The following is a 25845-nucleotide window of genomic DNA, read 5'->3' as shown; positions in this document are numbered from 1 at the left end:
CTCAGAGAAATATAAATCTGTGAATAATGAGAATTTCCTTTGATAAACAGAGCCAGTGTTAAAATTTTATTAAGTACATAATTCTTGTCCATTAAAGAGTCCAATCTCTTGATGACCTGGGAGACCCTAGGGGAACAAATTGTTCTTAAGAATGTACTGTTTTTTTGAACAGCTGATATTCATTGTATCCTCCTACTCACAAGCACATTAGAGTTAGTGGGACTTAAACTGCTCTCTCTTCGAGGGGAAGCTACGTCTTGGTTGTAAATTACACATCTTTGATTGAACATCAAATCTGCTAGACCACTAGCAAACTATTGAGAAAATTAATATTCCACCAGAATATACTATCATTTAAATCTGTAAACATACTTTGAGTTCTGGGGAAGAACAGCCATATACAAATAAACTCTTGGTGTGGAATTAAGTCAAGTCAGTAAACCACTCTTAGTTTAGCGCAGGAGCTGGCAAACTTGAGATCCCTAAGGCCAAATCTGTGTGCCACCTGTTTTTGTAAATAAAGTTACATTGGAACACAACCATGTCCAATCATTTATGTATTGTCTGTAACTACTTTCCTGTTACAATCGCAGAGTCCAGTAGTTGTGAAAGAGACTGGATGGCTTGCAAAGCATGAAATGTTTACTACCTGGCCCTTTACCAAAGAGTTTACCAGCTCCTGGTGAGTCGTAGATTTGTTGATTGCAATATGTGATTAGGAATACATCCCGATCCTACCTATTTTCCTCTCCCCAATAAACATTTATTGAGCACCTATTCTGTAATAGGCAGTGAAATAAATAGACACTGCAGGGAGAGGGGTACAAGGATGAAAAAGAGAAGGTTCCAGCCAGGAAAACTCTAAAGGCTGAGAAACATGAGTTATTTCAAATTGTGTGCTAAGTACTGAGATAGAAATATGTGCTGATATTATGAAGGCAAAAAAGGAGGAGAACTTACCAGAAACTAGAGAAGGAACTCTGGAGACATCAGACCTCAGCCAAATGACAAAGGATGAGTAGAAGTTAGCCAGTGAAAGGGCTAAAAGGAAACAGATGGCACAAGAGCCTATTGTGACCATCAAAAGCCAAAATTTGTCTCTTTGCATTTCTGCTGTAACAATCTTTACTGAGATAATAGATACCTCAGGCTGGAAGTGGGTGGGAGGGGTCTTGTACATTTCATAGTTTGCATAGCTGACATCATAATGACTACTTAAAGACTAATGAAGAGGAAAGAAAGAATGAAAAGCTTTAATATTAAACTTGTGTAAAAAGAAGCTCTTTTCTCCACAAAACTCTAGTTTTATTTTTAAAAGCCACTTAGAACTTATTGATAAATAATTCTACTTGCAAAAAGTATAAACAGCATATTTTTTTAATGTGCAAAAGTCTGGACAACATCCACTATTGTAACAGAGTACGAAATAAAACTTTTTCTACCTCATTTTTGCCCAAGCCCCCAAAACCAATTCAATAGGTGGCACAAAACCTCTAGAAGAAATTCTTTGTAAACTTGTCTACATGGTATGAATTGGAGAGAACAAAGCAGGTCCTAAGCACCAAAAGTATCTCTTCCACCAGCCACCGTAGTGCCTTAAATTCTGGTCATTAGAGGCACTCCTGTGGATTAACACAGTAAATTTCCAAAGGCCGTTTACTGTTCAGGTGTGTACATTTGGTACCCAAGAGGTATCACACACAAATGTCTTTTCTTTCACCAAAAACACTAGCGGGAATTTTTTTTTTTTTCTGATTAGCAAATGAAAAGGAAAACCTAAGACAAAAGACACACAAATCCTGCCAGGGTTTAGGAGGCTAGAAAGATCTGTAGCTTGAGATACTGCATTGGAAGATGTAAATGGATTATACATTATAGAAAAAGGACCAGAGAACAAATAGGAAGCATAAAGACTGAGGGCTTGTTTTTCCATATGGAGTGTCTGTGAATACGTGTCTGTGTGTTCGTGCTTCTGTGTCTCTGTGTTTGGCAGGGGTAGAGGTTACAGAGGGAAGGAAGGCGGGTAAATATATCCTAAGCCTAGTGAAGGTATTTCCACATATTAGTGTACAACATGGACTATTTGGAGGTGATTCAGGGTTAACAAGAGATGAATATTAGTATTTTTCCATTTTGAACATCATACGCTAAGGGTTAGGAAAAGTTTTTTTATGCATTTATAGTTCTTGCTCTTTATAAATCATGTACCCCATCATTTTGGGATTGCTTCCACCAAATGCCCTTTAATTCTCTCCATTTCGTGAGGGTTATCACAGTGTGTCATTTCTCAAGTCCTAGAGAGAAGTGTTAAATTATCTGTGCATGAGTCACCGAGAAGTGACTCAAAACTCATCTACCCCACATTCTTCCAGCTTCTCTACAGGAGGTGTAAGGAGATTAATAAGGATGTCTTTGCATGTTTGTCCTACCTCCCCATGGGAGAGTGGGAAGAGTGTTTTTCTCTCTTTCTCAAGCTGTCTTAGTCAGTTCTGGCTGCTATAACAAAAATACTGTAGACTGGGTGGCTTAAATAGCACATATTTATTTCTCACAGTTCTGGAGGCTTGGAAGTCCTAGATTAAGGTGCCAGGCAATTCAGTTCCTGGTGACAGCTCTCCTCCTAGTTATGTGGTAGACAAAGAGACAGGAACCAAACTCATTTGTGTCTCTTCTTATTCAGGCATTAATCCCATCAAAGGACCCCACCTTAATGACTTAATCACCTTCCAAGGGCCCCACCTCCTAATACCATCACAATGAGGATTAGGGCTTCAACAAGATGAATTTGGGGAAGACACATTTAGTCCATAGCACACAAAAGAACCAGTTATAGAGACAGGGGTGTCTTGCAGGAGGGATTATGACATCTCACCACCACTACTCTCTCCCCACTGAACCCCACCCCCCGACAGCTGATGCCAACTAAGTTGGAGAAACTCCTGGACCCCGCAATGGCATGGGTCCTGAGTGGAGTTTCTCAGGGAAAAATGAACTAGAGTTTCCTGGATTTGTGGGGAGGGATACAGGTGCCTGACTCTCACCTGTCAACATCTAATGAGAGGCTGGGCTAGGGCTCCCTCCTAAGCAAAGTGAAGAGAGGGCCCACACCTTCAGACTCCATCTGGAGCCAGGTGAGGAGTGTTCTATGGGTTAAATGGTCATTCTGGAAGGTAACCATCTTGAGAAGTCTTGAGTGGACCCTATGAAGGGAGACTGCTTAACAGAGCGAAGAAACCTTTGTAGAAGAGGCTGTGGGAGGAGCTCCATCAGAGGAGGTAGCTAAGCACAGCTCATAAGCAGTCATCCAGACACGGGGTTTACTTCGTAACCGGAAGGTCTTGAACTCAAAGCCAGAGAACGAGGCAGCGCGCGAGGGCCCTTTGGGCAGTCTCACAAACCACTGCAGGAGAGAAAGTGTTTAGTGTGCATTTGGGCCTCTGTCCCCAGAGGGCCCAAGACACCAAACTGCAAGAGTGCCAGCAAGCTAAGCTTTGCCTATCCTCTGGCACTCCCCACCCTCCTGCATCCTACCCTGGAGGCATGAGAAGCAGCCGGTAGTCAGCGAAAGATAAGGTGGAGGGAGTAAAGAAACAGACCACATAGCCCTGCCCCACGTGCAGACCTCCAGACCCAACAGACCTGAGCTAAAGGGGGGGGGGGGGAGGGGGAGGGAGAGGGGGTGTTGAAAGAAGATTATTTTCTACTTTGCCTCCTGAAAAGTCCAGCCCATTCAAAACGGGTTCTATATCCAAAGCACAATTATCAAGCAATGGGGCTGGTCCCCTTATGTTGTATATAAACCAATCCGGAAGGAAAGGCCCAAGGAAGATGATGTTTAAACACCATTAGCATTCCATTTAAAGCAAGGAAAGAACTCTCAGGGAGCCAACCACTGCTGCTAGTTCATTTTCTGAGGTCTTTACTGGGTGGCCAGTAAGCAGTGTACACATCTGAAAATGGAGTCTCTTAATTAGTCTAATTTCAAATTTTAAATGCCAGCCAGAAAAGGATAAAATATACCAAAGGTCTTGGTAAAGTCGTTCAAAAGTAGTATAAAGAGAAGCAGAAGATGGAAGAGTTATGGTAGCAGCAGTGATTTCCCAGCACCAGGCTCATGTGATTTTCAATGAACTCAGATTTTCCTCCGTCCTTTTTCTGGACACCAGTAAAGCCTTCCCAGGGGACTACCGGTATGAGGGTGTCTTGGACTTTATGTCAAGCACTTCTATCATTTGTATAGCATCATCTAATGGACCACTTACGTTACTATTCCAAGAATATAACTCTAAACAATGGTTCTACAAATATTATGAAATTTGTTCTCATCTGAGGTACAAAAGGGCTTCTTTCCTACATATCAATACATCAACTAGAGAATAGCATTAAAAAATAAAAATGTTGCTGTAAATTTTAGTTTAACAAAGGAAAGAAAATATTCCTAGGGCTGCATTGTTCAACATATTACATGTAGCTATTTAAATTTGAATTAACTAAAGTTTAAAAAATTAAATAAAATTCAACTACCATATGATCTAGCAATTCCACTTCTGGGTATTTATCCAAAGGAAATGAAATAACAGTCTCAAAAGATATCTGCACCCTTGTGTTCAATTGCAGTGTTGTTCGTAATAACCAAGACATGGATCAGTAAATAAATGGGAAAGGAAGATGTGAGATAGATAGATAGATAGATAGATGTATATACATAGAGATATAATATACACAATAAAATATTATTCAGCAATAAAAAAGGAGGAAATCCTGCCATTTACCACAACACGGATGGACCTTGAGGGCATTACGCTAAGTGAAATAAGACAGAGGGAGGCAAATACTATATGACTGTAGAATCTTAAAAAAAATTTTATATGTGGAATCTTAAAAAAAAAAAAAAACTCATACATACAGAGAACAGACTTGCAGCTACCAGAGGCAGCATGTGGGAGGGGTGGGCAAAATGGGTGAAGGTGGTCGAAAGGTACAAACTTTTAGTTTTAAGATAAATAAGTCCTGGGGATGTAAGGTATGGCATGGTGACTATAGTTAACAATACTGTATTGTGCATATCTCAAAGTTACTAAGAGAGTAGATCTTGAAGTTCCTATTGTAAAAAAAAAAATTTGTAACTATGCAGTGATGGATGCTAAGTTGATTTATTGTGGTAATCATTTATATATATATATATATATATATCTCACATCATTATGTTATACACCTAAACCTAACACAGCGTTACATGTCAATTATATTTCAATTTAAAGAAATAAATTTTTAAAATTTAAATAATTTTTCGGTCGAACAAATCATGTTTCAAGTGTTCACAAGCCACATGTGGCTAGTGGCTACCACATTGGACTGTGTAGATATGGAACATTTTCATCATTACAGAAGGTTCTATTGGACAATGCTATTTTAGAGTTTCAGAGCCAATCATTTTTGACACTGAGAAAACACTCCTTTCTCCTCTGCCTGACTAGATTCTTAATATTTTAATCTTCAGTGAATTGAGCTTTTATAAAGTATGAAGGTACATGATATCAGAAGCTTGTAAGAACAGAATATTATTTCTTATTTTAGAGACAGGCCAAGTTCCCTTGATAACTCTATTTTTAAACAGCCTTACTAAGGCCAAAAGACATGTAGAAATCCAAAGTTGCAAAACTTTTTCCTAGAAGCCTGAATGCCTTTCCGATTGCTTACAAACCATAAAAATTCAGCACTGGGAGATTTAAAATGTTGAATTAATAACCTCATGCATTCAGCTTTTTCTCAGACGTTTTCATGGCTTCTCTACTAAGCGTACAATGCACTTCTTTGTATTACATTCTTTTCCCATATTTGTAATTTTCAATTCCCTTTTGCATGATACATATTTTAATGTATTAAGCCTACATTATTTGCTGATGTGGATAGATATTCATGCGAATATTACAGAAAAGAGAACTTTCAGGAACATTTTTGGAATTCTGTCATCTTAGAGTCTGATAAAACTAGAGACTTTATTTGCTTGGAACAAGAAAAATTATGAGTTTTGACTATTTTAAAGTTCATTATACAGCTCTTCTTCTCCACCAAAGAACAAGCTGAAGAAATCTTTGTCAGAGTCTAAATTTTTCTCTAATTACTTCCTCTGGAAAGACTTGGAAGGTTGGGTCATCAAAAACAACATTCATTGTCTCGAGAAGACATGTTCAAATCTCAGAAATTTTATCTAATATTTAGCCAGAATATGTTGTTTAATCTGTCTAGAGTGGGAAAATCTGTGTTTAATCTATAAAGTCTCATTATGATTTTTTTTAAACTGTCAGCAGATTATAGGGAGACTGAAAAGACATAGCTTCTTTATAAGCAATATGGCCGCCAACACAGAGTAACACCTCCATGTTCTCCGGGATCACTGAAGCCCACAGGGAAACAACCTGGATAAAGAATTCTACATACGTACTTGTGTGATGTTTACTGCGGCTACCACTGCACAGTTCTGGCGCCAGACTTCTGAAAATAAATTATTCTGATGAAGAATGTTATTTTTCACATATGCAGAATTTTTTTTTAACTCTTAGGAACCTTTTTTAAATGGAAAGGGATCATTCATACACCCCCCGACCCGCATTTCTTACAGTTAAAGAAAGACAGAGAGACTGAGTTTGGAAAACTAACGGACAATATTCAACAATTTGCAAAATGTTTATTAATTTCTAAAGTTTACTGCAGTTCTCTTAGTGTTATTCCAGACCCAGCATGGGTTTATATAAAATAAACCACCAATGATATTAGAATCCAGAGGAAGGAAAGAGTATCAAAGGTTTGGATTGAAATGAACGGTCAAGGTTTTGAATTTCCAGGAAGGGAAGCATTGCAATGAATTCTAGATGGAGTAGGCAGGGAGAGAAGGAGGTGACAGGAATGAGCTAACTTCTGTCAGGAAGAGTAATAATGCAAAATGCTGTCATCAGTGATTTCAGACTTTAGAGTGCACAGGAATCACATCTTTCCAAAATGTAGCTTTTAATAAAATAAGTCTGGATTAGAGCCTGAGATTCTGCATTTCTAACAGACTCCCAGGTAATCCAATGCTTTGCTTCCATAGACCACATTTTGAGTAACAAAACTGTGATAGATTCAACTACCACAATCACTAAATAACTCACATTTATATTGATGCTTTGTTGTCTAAGATCGGCTTTCATATGTTTTACTTCATTTGATTCTAAATGAATGAAACAGGATTCTGTGAGTATCTGCTCTTATACGTCACCTCAAATCTTCTACATTGCCTTTCCCAAACTGAATGTGATTAGCTATGCTGGCAATAAAAATGCTCCACACTCAAAGAAGCTTGAAAAATGTTGAGTTAAACACAGTTAGATAAGTTCCTTTACTACAAGCCTTTCACAGCCTTTAACACAAATGTACACTATGAATCTTCAAGAAAGAGAATTGATCACACATAATGCTTTCTTCATAGTAAAGCTATTAATACTTCCTGGAGTAGCTTCCCTATGCTGTGAATAATGAGGTTTTGAATACAAGTTCGGAGGTCTCATTGGTTCTTAAGTTCATAGATGCTACTTTGCTCAGTGCAAGTGGTGACCTATACTTACGTGAAAGTCGCTGATAAGAGAGTTTTCAAAGATGACCAAAGCATCAGGTTAGAAATAATGATCACCTTCGGGCCAGTCAGGACAATCTTTGCAATCAATCAGATGAGGTTGAGCAGAGAGCGACTTCTGTAGAAAACGCTGGAAAGAGCATGATGCTGAGAATGTACAGAAGACATGTTACAGAATTAGGATGTTACCATTTCATACGGTACAACATAGCTATAACCTGTTAAGAAATGATAGTAGCAAACAGAACAGACCAGTCTTCTGTGTACCAAACAGAAATGGACCGACTCATGAAAAGTAAGACGTGAAGTGCCCAACCCAGGGATATGGTTTAAACAGAAGTTTTCCAATTGTGCTGCATAGTGCCTTGTAATCATTGCCTTTGCAAGTGAAGACTAAGAGCAAATGCTTTGCAGCACGAGATTTGGGAAGTCTGATCTCACCCCTGCCCACTATGATGACTGGGTGAGAAGCTTCTAACTATATAAAATATGTGAAACCCAAAGCTTCAAGAAATACTTCTCTGATGTTTACTTGGACTGGTCATGTTGAAATAAATGGTAGATTGAGGGTTTGCCTACAACAAGTGGACACAGGGTGCTGATGGGCCACTTCCTTCAGTGAATTCTGAGTAAGCGAATAATGAACTTCTTCCTTTTAACATAAAAAATGAAAAGAGCTTCAACCAAACTGGCTTTATCTTTTATGCGTATGTAGAATTTTATGCTTTCAAACTTCAGGAGGAAGTAGCAAATATACTCTCATGATAGCTAATGAGGCTCCCTGATATCAAAGTCTCATCTCATATGGAACTAGAATGTGATGATTCTCAACATTTAACTGCATCAGAATCACCTGGAAAACTTGTTAAACACAGATTACTGCAGCCCACCCTAGAGTTTCTGATTCAGCAGGACTGGGATAGGGCCTGAGAATTTGAATTTATAACAAGATCTCAGGTGACGCTGCTCTGCTGGTCCAAGACCCACACTTTGAAGAAGACTGCTGGAATGGAAGGAGCCTTAGTGATCACCTGGGCCATCCCCTTTACCTTTCAGATGCAGAGTCTGAGGAACACAGAAGAACTTAGCACCCAAGCTGGGGCCAGAAACCATCCCCTTGACCACAAGTCATGTGTGCCATCCCTGCAGTATACCCAGATCTCCGCTGCTTCAGTCATGTCCAGTTTCTCAGAATGTCATACAGCTCCTCTCTACACTCTCCTCCTCTCCATTCCTGTATCAGGAAAAATTGTGAAAGACTTTGATGTGGACAAAAAATTACTGGGTGTCCTGTTCATCTACCTTTCTAGTCTGTCTGCCTTTTAATGTCTTTCAGCTATTTTATGACTCTAAAAGTTGTAGAAAACTGATAATAATGCAAATGATTCTTGTCTGTAAAAATGCAAGTGAACTGGGCCTTGTGAAATAAAATTGATCATTGTGTTATTAACCAGATATGCCTCTATTTGTAAAACTATTTCAGCATTCTCAGTTGCCTGTGTGTATGTGTATGTGTGTGTGTGTGTGTGTGTGTGTTTCTTTTAATTCTCTCTTGATTTTGTAACACCTTACTGGGTCTCACATTAAGTAATGAGTTAAGTAAAATCACTGACATGTGCTCATTTCATGTTTGTATGATTTGTGTATCACAATTTTACTTTTTTTAAAAAAATTATCTTTTAACATCCTAAAAAGGGGGAGTCTTCTTGCATGACAGATTAAGGATCTTCAAAAATCAGCTCCTTCATAAAAGCAATAAAGGCAGTGGCAAAAATTGTCCAAATCAACTTTTTCCGGAAGTCTGGAAATTAACTAAAGGATTGCAAAGTTCCAAGGAGTGTTTATCAAGAAAAATCGTTGAATTTTGGTAAGAACAGCTAGCTGCTTTGTGGCATTTTAACTTCACCTAATCCCATCTTCCTCTCCCCATCTCCATGGTAGCCTTGAAAACAAAAGACATCACAACTATGGTAGTTGTGCAAACTAGCAGTCTAGTAACCACTGGAGAGGGTAGAATGGATTTAGAACTTCCCAAAAGCCCTGTAGTTGTTAAGATTTGACCAGTGCTGCAGCTCACTGAAAATCCCCATTCTCAGGGCTTATCTTTATTTGACCTGACTCAGAACATGCTCTGTGCCAACAGCCCCATCTCTAGGGAATTTGCTGGAAAAAAAAAATCAGTGACAATTGTTTAATATTGCAGCTGCCTGGGATGATGTTACTGGGCAGAGTTAACCAAAACACTTAAAAAGAACAACTGGGGAATGAGAGGTCCATGCAGGACTTTTAAAAGCTCATGCATATTCTTAGGAATCTAGAAGACCATCATAGGGCTATGTGTTTGCACAGGAAAGACCAAAGAAAGTTCTAAACTCTCATTGTTAGCTTGCCTTGATGCTCTGCACAAACAGAAAGTAAAGGCTAAGGTAGAGTTGTAAACTGCCTGCAGGATCATTGAAGATATACCCCAACACACATATAGCCAATCAACAAAAGCTGGGAGAGTTACTGGTTCAAAGCATTTATGAGAATCTCTTCTAATCATTAGCTGAGACTTCAATGGCCACACATGACAAAGAACACAGACTTAATAGAATTAGTCCAGGAAAGTCACAAACAAATGAATAAACAAACAGCAACAATAATAACAAAAACAAAAACAGCAACAGCAACAAATCCTGGGGACAAGACAGTGTCTGATTGTCAGAGTCACAGCAATACATTATTTTAAATGTCCAGTTTTCAACAACAAAAAAAATGAGATACACAAAGAAATACAAATGCATAGCCCATCCAAAAAAATAAATAAATAATCAGTCAATTCTCCCTGACAAAGTCCAGATTTGGATTTACTAACCAAAGACTTTAAGATGAATTTTTAGTTCATCTAGTGAACTAAAGGAAACCATGTCTAAAGAATTAAACGAAAGTATAATAATTCAAAAATACAATTAAGAAGACAATTCCATTTAAAAGAGTATAAAATATAAAGTATTTAGGAATAAGTTTTTTTAAAGCATAAAACTTGTACTGAAAATCTGTAAAACATCATTGAAAGAAATTAATATCTAAATAAATGCAAAGATATCCCATATTCATGGATCAGAAGACTCTATCCTTAGGATGGCAATATTCCACTAATTGATCTATAAATTCAACTCAATCCCTATCAAAATCCCATCTTCTCTTTTTTGCAGAAATTGACAAGCTGATTCTAAAATTTACATGGAAATTCATGGAAACTGAAATACACAAAGCAATCTTGAAAAAGATGAAGAAAGTTGTAAGATTTAGACTTCCCAGTTTCAAAACTTACTACAACATTACAGTAATTTAGACAATGTGGTGCTCATGTAAGGGTAGACATATAGATTAATGGAACAAAACTGAGTTCAGAAATAAACACTTACATTGATGGTCAATTGGTTTTCAGCAAGACAATTCAATTGATAAACAATAATCCTTTCAACAAATGATGCTGAAACAACTGGATGCAAAAGAATAAAATTGAACCCCTACCTAAACACCATATATAAAAATTAACATAAACTTGACCATGACATTGGGTTAGGCAATGGTTTTTTAGATATGACACTAAAAGCACAAGCAACAAAAGAAAAAATAGATTTCATAAATTTCATAAAAAGTAAAACCTTTTTGTGGTTTTACTTTACAGTAAAGGAAGTGAAAAGACAGCCCACAGAATTACAGAAAATATTTGTAAATCATATTATATATCTGATAAAGGGCTTATATCTAGAATAAAAGCAAAACAAAACTCTTACAACTCAACAATAAAAAGAACCCAAAGAAAAAAGGAGGAAGAATTTCCTCCTTGTAAATAATACTCATGAAAAGATACTCACTATTAGTCATTAGGAAAATGCAAATCAAAATCACAATTCGGTACCACTTCATACCCACTAGATGGCTGTAATCAAAAAGACCAGTAAGAACTATTGAGAAGGATGTGGAAAAGTTGAAACTGTCAGACATTGCTGGAGGGAATGTAAAATGATGCAGCCACATTGGAAAGCAGTTTGGTAGTTCCTCAAAAAGTTAAACATAAAGTTGACCCAGCAATTCCTAGGTATATAGCAATTCCTACTCCTACCCAAGAGAACCGAAAACATAGGTTCCCCCCAAAATTTATAAATTAATATCCATAACAGCATTTTCATAATAGCTAAAAGTGGAAACAACTCAAATGTCCATCAACTGTTGAATAGATAAAATGTGGTATATCCATGTAATGGAATATTATTCAGCATGAAGTACTGATACATGTGACAACATGGATGAAACAATATTTTTCTAAGTGAAAAAAACAGATTCAAAAGGCCACATATTATATGATTCCTTTTATATGAAATGTCCAGAATGAGCAAATCCATGGAAACAGGAAGTAGATTAGTGGTTGCCAAGGGTTGAAAAAAGGGGAGTGACAGCTAATGAGTACAAGGTTTCTTTTGGGGGTAGTAAAAACATTTTGAAATTGAATAGTGGTGATAGTTGCACGACTCTGTGAATATACTGAAAATCACTGAATTGTACACCTTATTTTTTCCAGGTTTATTGAGATATAATTAATATATAGGACTGTTTAAATTCAGGGTGTACAGTGTCATGATTTGATACAACTATGTACTGTGAAATGATCACCACAGTAGGCTTAGTTAACACCTCCATCACCTCATATAATTTTCATTTCTTTTTGGTGATGAGAACACTTAGATAGACTCTCTTAGCAACTTACAAGCATATAATATGATACTGTTAACTATAATCACCGTATTGTACATTAGATTCCCCAAAACTTATTTATTTTATAACTGAAAGTTTGTACCCTTTGACCAAAATCTCCCCATTCCCCACCCTCTGCCCCTGACAACCATTCTACTCTCTGTTTCTATGAGTTTGATTTTTTATTTTTAGATTCCACATATAAGTGAGATCACACATATTTCAAGGTCCATCCATGTGGTCACAAATGGCAAGATTTCCTCCCTTCTCTGGATAAATAATACTATATATTACAGCTTCTTTATTCATTTATCTGTAGACAAATACTTGTTTCCATATCTTGGCTATTATGAATAATGCTGCAACGAGCGTGGAAGTGCATATATCTCTTCAAGATCCTGATTTCATTTCCTTTGGCTATATGCCCAGAAGTGGGATAGATGGATCATATGATAGTTCTATTTTTAATTTTTTGAGGAACCTCCATACTATTTCCCATAGTAACTGCACCAATTTACATTCCCCCTAACAGTGCAGAGGGATTCCCTTTTCTCCACATCCTTGCTAATATCTTGTGTCTTTTGATAATAGCCACTCTAACTTGTGTGAAGTGATACCTCATGGTGGTTTTGAGTTGTATTTCCCTGATGATTAGTGATGTTGAGCGTCTTTTCATGACACTCTTTGGAAAAATGTCTATTCGGTTCCTCTGCCTATTTTTTTTTTTTTTTTTTTTTTTGCTATTGAGTTGTATGAATTCCTTGTATATTTTTATATGAATCCCTTATCAGATATATGGTTTGCAAATATTTTCTCCTATTCTATAGGTTGCCTTTTTATTTTGTTGAACCTGTCCCTGTTAACCAAACTGGAACACTGAATGTATCTTCCCCACAGAAATAATACTACACGTACTTCAGCCACTTGGCAGTAGGATATGCTTGGTGGGCTAACCCAGGAGTCCTCCTAACAATCTTAGAGGATATGTAAGAAACAGAAACTGCATTCCCACTTCCAAACAACCAGTTTATAAATAAACGTTTAGATCAAACTCATTCTTCTGTTCTTCAGCCAAAGATTTTTTATGTCTGTCCTTCTTTCTGTTTGTAAGCAAACTGATGCTACAGTTCTACAGGAAACTCCTGAATATATGTTCTGAAAACTTACCTCCTGTGACCCAGGACCTTGGCCAGAGAGAGCGCAAGAGGAAGATGGAGCAGGGGTTTTCCTGAGGGTGTGGCAATAGTAATGACTCATGCTACTTCCTTATTCTAACATTTTCCATCAGTGGGGTGGAGAAAGCCCAGTCAGGCCTGGGGGAAGCCATCTTTATTTAGAGGGTGCCCTTTGTATCATGACTGCTTTTTGTTTTCCTTTTGCCACAATGCAAAGCAGGGAAATTAAAATGCAGAACAAGATAGAGTTTAAGATGACAAGAAGAGTCATCTGTTAAATAAATGCAACATACACTAAAATTAATTCCCTACTGTATGCAAAAAAGAAAGGCAAACTCAGCATATTTGTGTTTTGTGTGTAGTCAGGTACTAAATGACTCTTGAATCATACAAAGCCAATAAAGAGAAAAGAGACCAAGAGGAAAAAAGAAGAGAGAGGAGTGCAAAGAAGAGGATAAGTGTGAACATAAATTAGCTTTCCAATGTGGGTAGTCTAGATAGTATCTCAGTTCCCCAAACGATGTTTGTTTTGTAATTTCACTGCATTACTCTTTCAGATGTTTTCTCTCTGGATGGCTAGAGGTCCACAGTTCCAGACTTTAAATCTGTCTGTTAAAGTAAAGCACTCATGTCCTTTCTAGGTCTCTCCACTCATAAAAAGAGGAATAATTGAGGTTTTTATACCTTGAGAGATTTCTCAAAGTATTGCACATAGATTAAACATCAGCAATTATATAATGCTATCCATAGCTTAAAACTGAGGGGAAAGAAGCCAAGTTGTTGAAGAAACCAGAGCCAAAAAAGGATTGCTGTTTGTTTCATTGAACCATACTGGTTTTGAAATACTGTAACTCAGATCATTCAGTGAAAGAAATATGTTTGCTTAAAACTTTTTCTTCTTTATTAAAAAGAGAGACAGAGTAAGGAAGGCATGAATTGTTGTTCCATAAAACAGGTATAATTATACCCACTGTATGTGATGTTATAAAAATTAAATTTTAAAAATTATAGGTAAAAAACTACAGATAAAACACAGTGTCTGGCACATGTATCGGTAAGACTTGTCTGTCATAGTTTTTACTTTTATTGTTCTTACTCATTGTTATTATTATAGAGGTGGATCTGAGAGTGACAGAGTGCCTGCAGTAAGTGGATGACTGATCCAAATCATTCAGAATGCTTGTGTTGTATCTCATGGACCATGTACAGAAAATAGAATGATATTTCAGTTTGTATTTGAAAGTATAATTAGTTGATACCAGACCCGCAAAAGAATCCTTAATTTTCATGTTATTATCCAAAATGAATTTCAGTGTCAAATTCTTGTATGTGAATCTTTGACCCCCCCAATAATTAATTGTATTCACTAGCTAATTCTGAATCTTGAATTATTTATAAATACAAAGATGTGAGATGCACCAAAAGCACCTTTTAAAGAAAAAATATGAGAAAAAAATGTGAAAGATTTTGAACTTTACTAAGTGTCCTGTCCAACTCATACATCTGGGTTATCTAGGCCTTTGTTTGCCTCTAACTAGGCTATTTCACAACCTTTTAGATACAGAAGTTAACTTAGAGAAAATTAATTGTAGTGCAAGTAATGCCTGTCCATAAAAATGCAAATTGTGTTCCTGTGGATATTGACCAGTTTTACCAATTTTGCATCTATTTATAAATTCACATTCTTTACCTGACTATAAATGGGTGCTTCTCTTTTGCACTGGTTGCAGAAGCTATTGGTCTCTCTTTAATTCCTGAGTTAAATATTTGATACATGTACATTTTATATTGAATGAAAGTCATGATTTTATCCTCATTGAAAATTTATCCTTTAATAAGTATAAGCTTCAAACTTATATGACTCTCTGAGGAACACATCTGAAATTCAAACAAGTTACCTCCCTTGCAAACTGTCTAGCCAAGGCCAGAATTATCTTCTTGTGGTTCCTGAACAGTCATTGTTAGAAAATCAGTAAGTCAAACATGGTTGTCTAAGCTTACTAAGTAAAGAGCAGTGCTCTGGGCATTTTTGGATAGCTTCTTCTATACACACACACACACACACACACACACACATACACACACACACCTGTAAAGTTTCTAAGGCAACATACAAATAGTTTAAACAAAATGAGTTATCTGTCTAAAGGACTTCCTGGAGAGAAGATGTGGAAGCCAGATGTAAGTTAAAAGAGGACAGCAATATTTGCCCATCTCACAAGAGTTTATTCAAGGCTACTACTCTTTGATGTTTTAAATTAAAATTTAATTAATGTCTTTTGAGATAGAAAAGCATTGAAAACATTTTGTACTCGTATTTTATTATTACAGTTGTATTTTTTTAATATAAGAATAGAACTCTTCAGCCTTTCTCTAGGAAATAGGTTGCTAAAACTTCAGACCTTTCTTTTTACTTATTTTAATCTTATGTAATTACAGAATTGAATATTTTACAACTATAATACCATTCCAATTAAGTAAGTAACATTTTATATAATTGAAATAATTATGTGGGAGGAAGTTGCTCGACCCAACTATATAACTATTCCTGTAGGTTATAGAATTGTAAAGACATTTAAAACATATTTCTATGGGAAGGTGTAGTGTTTCTAACAAAAGTGGTAACAAACTATAATCATATGAGTAGCTGAAGATTATAAATAATGACCTTTTAATGATTATGACTAATTATATTAGTGGGTGTTTAATAGAAAAAGGGAGAAAGTATGAGAATTTAATTGTGTGTCATCAATGTGGAGCACTTAATAAAAGATTACAGAAACCTAGAGAGAGCTTTTTAGAATGAACTGCAATATCTGTTTTTAAAATTATTAATACTTCTTTTACTTGTGAGTATTCTTCATGCATTGCCTGTTATTAAACTTATTAGAAGGTGAAATAATTTTGTCAATCACTATTCAGGCATCACTTCCGCTGCAAAATAATCCTTGAAGTCTACAAGACAGAAATGTTCTTTCCTTTCTGCTCACACAGTGTATATGCCATAAGTGCTCAGTAATTGCTATTTATACATGGGTCTATATCTATAAGTGTGGTATAATGGAAACAATATAGAAGTTGGAGTCAAATCAGAATGAATTCCAAAGTAATTGCTAGTTGAGTGATCATAGATGAGCAAATAAACATTATGAACCTCAGCAAGATGTGCATAATAATTGTTATAGTATTATTGTATATACTTATATATATATATACAATAGTATTATAGTATTATCGTCAAGATTAAGGGAAATTACATATGTTGTTACCTGGAGCATAGTGAGTGCTCAATAAGATTATATAAGTATTTCTACCTCTTTCCTACATCATAAATAAGCTATTTTTGTCTGTTTCATTATATATTTGCCATAGAGCCTATTACCATATTTACTATAAAATGCTAAATAGATATTATACTAAAAAATTGGAAGAACCTAACATTACAAGTTCCTTTAACATTGTTAGTATTGTTAGTATTTCTCACACCATCCCTCTTGTTTTGATAAGTCATCATTAGTATTCATTATTTCCTCGCCTTCACTAGAAATGGTGTTTTGACACCAGTGATTGAAAAAAATGAAAATGATTGAGAAATTCATGATCCTTGCAAAATGCTCCTGGTGTTTCTTCTTCATTATTTACAGAGAGAGACTAATGCCCAACCTTGCTGAGTTGGGTAAGGATGAAACTTTCATCCAGGCTCCATCCTGCCTGTTCACAGACTTTGGCCTAGGTGAAGGGGGCAGGGGTGGTCAGAGGACTGAGACTCTGACATGTGAGGAGTCACCCAGCCCGACTCAGCCATCTAGCTGGGTGTCTCACCACCCAGCTCCCACATTCTCACACTGGCCAAACCAGATTCCAGCCAGTCCTGAACCTGCCACTGTCTTTTCCCCTGAGATGTCGTCTACCTGAACTCCATCTCCTCACATTTTGGCTTGCGTCCTTTGCAGCTCAACTTACTTCCCATCTTTTCTAGAAAATCTTTCCTGAATTATCTCCCTTTCTCTAATAACCCCCTTGCACTCCCCACCCCACCACAAGAAACAAAAATAATCTCTTGTAGGCCATGTTCCTTTCTCGTAGGGTTGACAGAATACAGGAAGTCCAGTCAAATCTTAATTTTAATAAACAATTAAAAACTTTTAGTATTAGTATGTCCCAAATATTCCGTGAGATGTATATATACTATTTGTTGTTTACCTTGAATTCAATTTTAATCGGGCACCCTGTATATTTGTTTAGTAAATTGTGCGCCCCTACTCTCCTGTCTTGCGCTGTAGTATGGTATTATGCCACTTGTCTTGTATCACACCATGAGTCATAGGTGTTATCCAGGCTGCAGGCTCTTGAAGGCCAGGAACAGTGTCCAATTCCTTTGTGTCACCACCACTTCTACCTCACCCTTCCTGATGCTCCACACCAGTGTCTTAAATGACACTGAGAGAGCAGGACTAGGGTCCTCATTCATTCTTTCATTCCTTCCTTCAGTTATCAAATATCCATTAAATACCTACCAGCTGCCAAGCACTGAGGTATATTCTGCAGATACAACTTTAAACAAGATACAACTACTGTCCTCAAGGAGCTCTCAGCTCATTCAGGAAGACAGGCATGTCAGGAAGCCATTTCAATCAGTACGATAAATTCTAAAATAGGGTAAGATGAGAACACAGGGGAAAGGCACCAAACCCAGCCTTCAGGGGTCCAAGGAGACGTCTGAGAGGAAACAGCAGTGAGACGGAGACCTAATCATTAACAAGAGTTAACCAGGGGATGGCAAAGAAGGCATTCCAGACAGAGAGAGTGGCATGAACAAAAGCTGAAAGTAAGAAAGAACATGGCATCAATGTTTAATCAATTAAACCTTCCTTTTAGTTCAAGTTTTTTCTGACCCATGGATGCCACTGTCTTTTGAGGACTCAAGCCTCTTAACAGGTTTTCTCAAGGAATTCAATGATGACAGCTCTTCTTTCTCTCTTACCTCATCACCTCTAGGCTGGTTTCTTTTCTCCTTGTAATCTAAGCATTTTGTTCAATAACGTAGAGCTAAAAGTGACCAACTGTCTTGGCTTCCTCACCTTCCTTTCATCAGTCTCACTCTCCCTGCTCCATCCAAGGTTCTTTCTTATTTTTCCCTCTGTTTACTCCTTCCGACTCTTGTTCTCCCATGGAGACTGACGCCTCTAACCATAGCTACTTTCTAATCCTCTTTAGGTGATTCCACTCACCCCTCATTCTCTCTTTCCTACATAACCCAACCATACTCCATATAGTAGTGGTGAGACATTTGTAGGGTCCCAACACTAAAAGTGCAATCACAAGAGAAAAGAAAATCACATCCCTGGTGAGAGGGATAAAAAATGAAGAAAGGAAGTTCACAGGTGAAACCCATTGAAGTAAAGCTGCTTCTTAACAATGCCTTTTGGATTAATCAGCTGTTCTTAGTCATTTCCACAACCCTAGCTTGTAGCACAAAGCAAGCACTCAGTAAACTGTTGACATAAGAATTTACCTTTTTCTAATTTTCTAATTTACCTTGTTCTAATTAAATCTTCAGTTATGGCAAGTGGTAGAATTGAACAAATATGATGAACAGTAGCTAGCTGTCTGTATAAGTGTGAAGCTAGGAATTTGAATATAGAATTTGTGATGACACAGTATTTGTGATGGTTAATTTTATGTGTCCAGTTGACTGGGTGGCAGGATGCCCTGATATTTGGTGAAACATTATTCTGGGTGCTTCTATGGGGGTGTTTGGGGATGAGAGTAAGATTTAAATTGATAGACTGAGTAAAGGAGATTGCCCTCCTTAATTGGGTGGGCCTCACTCAATCAGTTGAAGGCCTGAATAGAGCAAAAAGGCTGACCTGCCCCCAAGTAAGAGATTCTTCCTGCCTGAAAGTTATAAAATTGGGACATCCTGGTTCTCAGGTCTTCAGACTCAGACTAGGATGTACACTATCAACTCTCCTGAGTCTCCAGCTTACAGACTCACCCTGAAGATCTTGGAACTTACCTGTCTTCATAATTGCATGAGTATATATATATATACACACACACACACACACACCCATATATATATATATATACGTATATATATATATGTGTATATATATATATATATATATATATATATATGCTATTGGCCCTGTTTCTCTGGATAGCCCTAATACAGTATCACAGGAAATAAGGTAATCAGAAGCTACTTTGATTATAATACCCGCCTCTAATTTGCCTTATAAATTTTTCATGATCCAGGTACATCCCTTCTCCCTGGGTAATTAGATCACTCTTTACTACATGTGGGTGATTTGATTCTTATAGGCCATTTTTCCATATTAAATGCCAAGGTCCTTTGAAGAATATTCCTAGTTTATTTGGTAGGAATCAATCCCCTACAAACAGCCCCACAATGTTTGCCACTTGTGTATCCATGACAATAAAGCTGCCTCAGGTACCGCATCATATTAGGGGTGGTCAGAAGACAGGGAAATGTCTGTGAGCTCTGATATTCAGGAATAAAAGGTAAAAAACTAGGTTAAAACCAAGTAATGCTTTCTCATCAGACACTCTCCTGTCCCATACTGTTATACAAAAGTAAAGATTGCAGAAGTAATAGAAGATGCAAGGACATGGGATGAGGGGATGAGGTGAGAGTTTAGTGAGGACTTCAAGGACATCGAAGTGTTAAACGTACAGCACTAAGCAGGGCCAACATCACAGATGTGCCATCTGCACAGATGCCCAGAAGGGCCCTGCACTGACTTTAGCGCTCTACTGTCACCATCTTGAGACTCTTAATACGTTTTGAAACAAGAGACCCCAAATTTTCATTTTGCACTTGGCCTTGCAAATTACAAAATTGGTCCTGATGCTAAGTAAATCTTCCTTTAAGTTTGGTAACCAGTTATAAGTTAAAAGTAAATGTTTATTCAACTTTCCAACTACTGATTATTCTAATGGTCTTATGTTAGGATCCAAGAATAATAGCAAACCAAACTGAAATCCCATCATCCCATGCTCTTCCCACAGATGGAAAGAACAGCAGGTAAGAAAAGACCTTGAGCAACAGCCATCAGGAACTACGTAACAACCGGTCCTCGTGCAGAGCTTGAGAAGAGATGCAAGTTAATTAGCAGTATTTACAAGAGCTTGGATAACTGCTTCTAAAATCAAGGACTGAACCTCTAATAATGGGATGACTTTGGCCCCTCGCCAGTGAAATGGCTTCAAAATGCCCAGTCGAGGAACTGAGTAAAATAATTTGGCACCATTGTCAAAACCTTCTTTTGCCATCTTTCACTCTTGACAAGCTTCCCTTGACGTAAGAAAAAAAAAAACTGCCTACAATCTGCACGTGTATTACTTGCTATACAAAAATGATCACCTGACTTCCATTTCAGGCATTAAAAGAGACCAAATATCGTATTTCCAGGTTTTCGACAACACATTCATATAAACACAAATGTGCATCAGAGCTTTCCATTTGTAAAAGCATTTGTATTTAACATACTCTGGATAGACATTAAAAGTGAAAGAATTTGAACATGATTAATATCTTCCAAGAACTCTCATCTGGTGGGACAGAGGAAGGCACTGCCACCCAATTTGATAAATGGAGAACTTGGCCTGCTGATTTGGCAATACTTCTGACCAGCTACCAAAATAAAAGACTGCACCAACATCACTGCTGACTCACAACTGTCCTGAAGGTTTGAGTTTCCCTCCTGTGGCAGAATATCCTACTTGTACCCTACATGTTTCACCCCCTATACTTCTCTCCTTCTTCAATGCTAAGTTCCAGGTAATAAGATTGTATTAGTCAGAGTTTGCAGAGAAACAAAACCAATAGACATATATATAGAGAGAGATTTATTATAAGAAAATGATTCAAGTGATTATGAAGACTGATAAATCACAAATCTGCCATCTGCAAGCTGAAGACCTAGGAAAGCCAATGGTGTAGTCACCATCTGAAGGCCAGCAGGCTTGAGCCTCAGAAGGAGCCAATGTTTCTGTTCTACTCTAAAGGCAAGAAAGAACCGATGTCCCAACTCAATGCAGGCAGGCAGGAAGAGTTCTCATAGAAAAGTCAGCCTTTTTGCTCCATTCAGGCCGTCAACTGATTGAGTGAGGCCCACCAACATTAGGGAGGGCAATCTGCTTTATTCAGTCTTCCAATTTAAATATAAATCTCATGCAAAAGCACACTCACAGACACACACAGAATAATGTTTGCCCAAATATCTGGGCACCCTGTGGCCCAGTCAAGTTGACACATAAAATTAACCATCTCAGGAAGGTTATTGGAAGCATCTTGTGGCAGCTCCCAGGATAATCAGTCCACTCCTAGGTTGCTCTCCTTCTTTGTCTCTTCCTCCTCCAGCTGCCACCATCTTGGACCATGACAACAAGGGACATACCTAAATAATGGCAGAAAAATTTGGGGCTCTGAAGATTTTGTGGCGCAGAAACACCATATCAGCCCAGGACTCTATATCCCCAGTCTTCTACATCAGAGAAGAAAGAAACTTGCATCTCGTTTAATCTGCTGTTATTTGGTGCTGATGGTTTGTGGAAAAGGAGGGGATCTGTGAAAGCTGATGCTAATCTTAACTGATATATCTCCCTTTCTCTCCCATTTCACACTACAGGAGAGAATGATGGATTGGGCAACAAATTAGCTAAAATACCTATGACTAGAAAGAGAGAAAACCCTAAGACCTGTGTAGCCCTCAACTCTACAGTGAAGGTAACAATCAAACTTTATACAGCACAGTAAAGCTTTTGTGCAGCCTTTCACGACATTACTTTATATCTTTCCAAAAATAACCTTGTGAGGCAGAGAAGCCTTATGTTTTAATCCTCATTTTTGTCTCTGAAAAACCTAGGATTGTCCTTGCTTAGATGATAATTTGGTTTTGATTCTTCATATTAAGCTAAGCAAAACCATGCAGTATCAAGTGGGCAACAATATCTTATTCAATAGAATTCTATCACTTTACAAACAGTTATGGGGAGCTTTAAAACTTCTTTATAAATGCAAATTAAGCCTTAAATCAAGATTATAACAGTGAAATTCTGTTTTAACCTGATGGACACCAAAATGACTTTGCTAAATTTAAACTGCATTTCAATGGAAACCCATGGTCACTGTGGAACCAAAGGATATTGAGCCTGTTGTTTGTTTGCTGTGATCGTTTGTAGATAAAGCAAGGAAACACTATTATTTGTGTCACAGTGCATGTTAGCACTAAATGCTAGGAGAAATTCTAAAGCTGCAAGAACTCTTTCATTTAGCCCAGAGTTTCTCAAACTTGTGTGACCATGAATCAGTTTTTTGGTTTTTTGGTTTTTTTCTTTTCTGGTTTTGTTTTTTATAAATACTTTACATTTCAAACACTGGTGTTGCAAGAGCATGTTTTCGGAAGCACTATACCACTTTCTACTTTGAGGGCACTTTCTTCTCACTCAACGTACTACAGGGTAGGACAGGGTTGGAGGGGGCAGGGGACAGAGGATTACATGGCTGCACTTGCAGAGTTTTCTCCATACCACCCTCCTTAATTAGGATTACCAGTATTAGCCAATAAAAATACAGGATTCCCAGTTAAAATTGAACTTCAGATGAACAGCAAAAAAGAATTTTTTTTTGTATAAGTATGTCCCATGTAACGTTTGGGACCCACTTATACTGAAAATCTATTCATTGTTTATCTGATTTCTGAAATTCAGTTTAACTGGGCACCTTGTATTTTGTCTGGCAACCCTACCCCTAATCCATCGCCAGGGAGGAGGAGCTTCCGGTCGTCCTGGTGTATATTTCCAGGCATTTAATGGGGCTTTATGACTAGGAAGGAGCGCTGGAGTCAAATCACAAGCCTCTGCCCCCAAGTTTGTAAACAGTCTCTCCATGAAGTTCTCTTTTTTCGGCCTCTTTTTGTGCTCCTCTTCCTTACAAGGACCCTGAGTTAATATCCTGTTAGAAGACTGAGATTTAGGGCAAATGGAGATGCCTTGCCTGAGCCTTAATCCTAAATCTCAAACTCAAACCTAGGTTTGCAGAAAGTCTTGCTTTGGGGGTTTTCGCACCAACAATAAAGAGGTTCCCTTTTTCTTATTTCTGGACCAGCTAGCTATAGGTCAATGCATGCCTCTCAGTAGGCTTAACATAAGCTATTGCTATCCCTACAACTATTACTCTTATTAGCACCCTAAATATCTGTATTGACAATATCACAATGGTTGTGTAATGGTTTGGGGGTGGGGGTCAGTATACTCAAACGCCATCAACACTCATCTCTCTCTACTTTAGAGAAAAGGAGAACAGACCACCAAATAGAGATTTGCACACAGACCACAATGACCCCCTGGTAAGTCTTGGGTCTTCTTTCTTGCCTGGGATCTGAGAACTGACCGCCGTGTTCACTGTGTTCATTTCCAGAAATCATAAAACCTCAAAATTTGATTGGCCAGATGTTCTAAGAATACTTAGGGCTGGACACAGTAACAAGTTAAATTTTAAATTTTTTTAATCTTAAAAAAAGAAAGCACCCCAACTTACCAGTAATCGATTTCTTGCTTTTTTTCCCAGCTATTTTTAAATAATCAAATCACCATAGTCTCTATAGCATTCTGGAGATTACAGGGTTTGTGAGTCATATCCTTATTTACAGGAATGATGGGGGAAAGTCAGCACTTCAGCATTTACTCCATTTTTGAGAAGTGAACAGGCAATTAAAAAGCTCAGGGTGGCGAGAGGAAAGCCGTTTAATATATAATTTTACCTTGTCCTACTATTTCTATCTTTCCCTTTTCAAGACTCAGACCTGAGAGAACTGCCACTGCCCAGACACGTCCAGTGACAGATACAATATGTTAGTGTAGCAGATGGCAGACGCATATTCTTCCTTGTTTGGCTGTTAAAAAACTTGATTCCTCCTTTTTTTCACACTGGCTCAGTCCTTCTGCTTAGAATTTCTTGTCTTAAACTTCTTAGTCCAAAAGAACGAAAAGTTTTTAAAAGAGAAACTCCTTGGGGAAAACTTTGTTTTCCAGCTTGTGTGACTCAGACCATCAACTCATGGCCGTTATTGTAGCCTCGATAATCTACTCTCATAAAAGCCTCCTCTTTTATCTCCCTGCCCCAGAGCTGTCTGAGAAATGTGCAAATAGGAGGACTGATTAGGAACATTTTCAAAGTTTCAGGGAGCAAATTGAAATCGATATGATTTTAACACTAGAACTTAAAACCCCCCTGAGTATATAAGACACTTTTCTTTCAGGGAGCATTTGTTTCTAACTATGGGAAATCATATATTCCCCGTTAATTAAAACATAGAAGGTTAGAACTGGAAGGGTGTTCAATGAAGCTAAAGGTTAAGGCTATCAGCTTTGTGGGTGAGATTTCATCTCTGCCTTGTGGACATTTCACATGTGTGACGTGATCTGCACGTCCATCTTTGATTATTACCATTCTTTAAAAATAACATGGACAGGTGGAAAATATTGTCTCAAAAGTTCTAACTGCTTAAGAATATTCTCTTACGAGCTGTGAGTTTGGCAACTTTGAAACATGAAATAAACATTAAAAAACAGATCATAGAAATCTTCATTAAAAAGCAGGATTATTAGTGTCACTCAATTAAATATGTTAATGGTGACAGTGGAGGTAAGTTCTGTCTTCTATTCTAAGCCAGGCCACATGATACGATTAAGGGTTTACCTTCTCTCTAAGGAGAAAAATAGTCACTAAAATGACTTCTCAAGTAAAATGTATATAATAACCCTATACAAATAACGCTATCAACTGTATAGCTAGCTAAATCTGTATAGTATAAATAACTCCATACAGTATAGCACTCTAAGCAACTTAAAATGAAGTAACTTAACAAAGAAAACCCTTAAAACATGTTACCCTAGAAGATAATGTGTTAACATGTTGTCCCTGTACTTGAAAGTCTTCAGTGGCTTCCTATTGTTTTTAGGATTAAGGCCAAAATTCTTAGTGTGATCTTCAAGGTCCTGCCTTATCCTGCAACCTCATCTTGTACCACACTCTCCATACCTCTTCATGCTCAGCCACATGGGCCTCCCTCCAAGTCTTTGAACATGCCCCAGGGCCTTTGCACATGTTTCACTCTGTCTAGACACCTTCCTCCTCCTGCCTTCTTTGCCTCTTTAGCTCTTACTCATCCATCAGATCTCAGCTCAGTAGTCACCACCTTGAGGAAACCATCCCAGACTCCTCATCTCAGTTAGATTCTCTTTCGTATATGAACTCATAGACTATATTTTTTTTCTGTTTGGCAC

The 25845-nt window shown here is 37.6% G+C and overlaps 1 long non-coding RNA gene across 1 annotated transcript in view; it reads right to left on the bottom strand.

Moving 5' to 3' along the window:
• The window catches only part of LOC309660136, a 67188-nt gene extending 47748 nt beyond the window's left edge, over positions 1–19440 (bottom strand). The window contains exon 1 of the long non-coding RNA XR_014263186.1: positions 961–19440. This is a non-coding gene — a long non-coding RNA (uncharacterized lncRNA). The remainder of the gene's footprint in view (positions 1–960) is intronic.
• Positions 19441–25845: the final 6405 nt, after the last annotated feature.

The sequence above is a fragment of the Balaenoptera physalus genome, assembly GCF_965194825.1.
Source record: "Balaenoptera physalus genome assembly, chromosome: 4".
In the NCBI taxonomy this organism is placed as follows: domain Eukaryota; kingdom Metazoa; phylum Chordata; class Mammalia; order Artiodactyla; family Balaenopteridae; genus Balaenoptera; species Balaenoptera physalus.
This window is presented reverse-complemented; position numbering and strand designations above follow the sequence as displayed.